This window comes from Mytilus galloprovincialis, chromosome 13, assembly GCF_965363235.1.
Source record: "Mytilus galloprovincialis chromosome 13, xbMytGall1.hap1.1, whole genome shotgun sequence".
In the NCBI taxonomy this organism is placed as follows: Eukaryota; Metazoa; Mollusca; class Bivalvia; order Mytilida; family Mytilidae; genus Mytilus; species Mytilus galloprovincialis.
The window spans coordinates 61,729,886-61,730,231 of record NC_134850.1 but is presented as its reverse complement, the minus strand read 5'-3'; positions in this window follow the sequence as shown (position 1 = coordinate 61,730,231).

Genomic DNA, 346 nt, shown 5'->3' with positions numbered 1-346 from the left:
TTAACTTTCGGTTTCATTTTCGAAAGTATACAGCATTTCATAGTGGTTGTAAGTTCTATAAATATATATTCAAATCACTGGCATATGTAAATAAAGAGATTGTTTTTTTTTTGTTCAATTCTAATCAATGAATGAGGATATAATAAGGTATGTATTTTAATCCTGGTATGTATGACGAGTTTATTGATTATATCTTATGTAATTTAACTGATTATATTTTGTAATTTACACAATTTAAAATGCTGATTGGTCTCCGAAAATACATCGATCAATAAATAATCACCAAGCATAACACGTATTTTGTTATTATCATGTGACAATATGGTCATATTTCAGCAATGCGTTC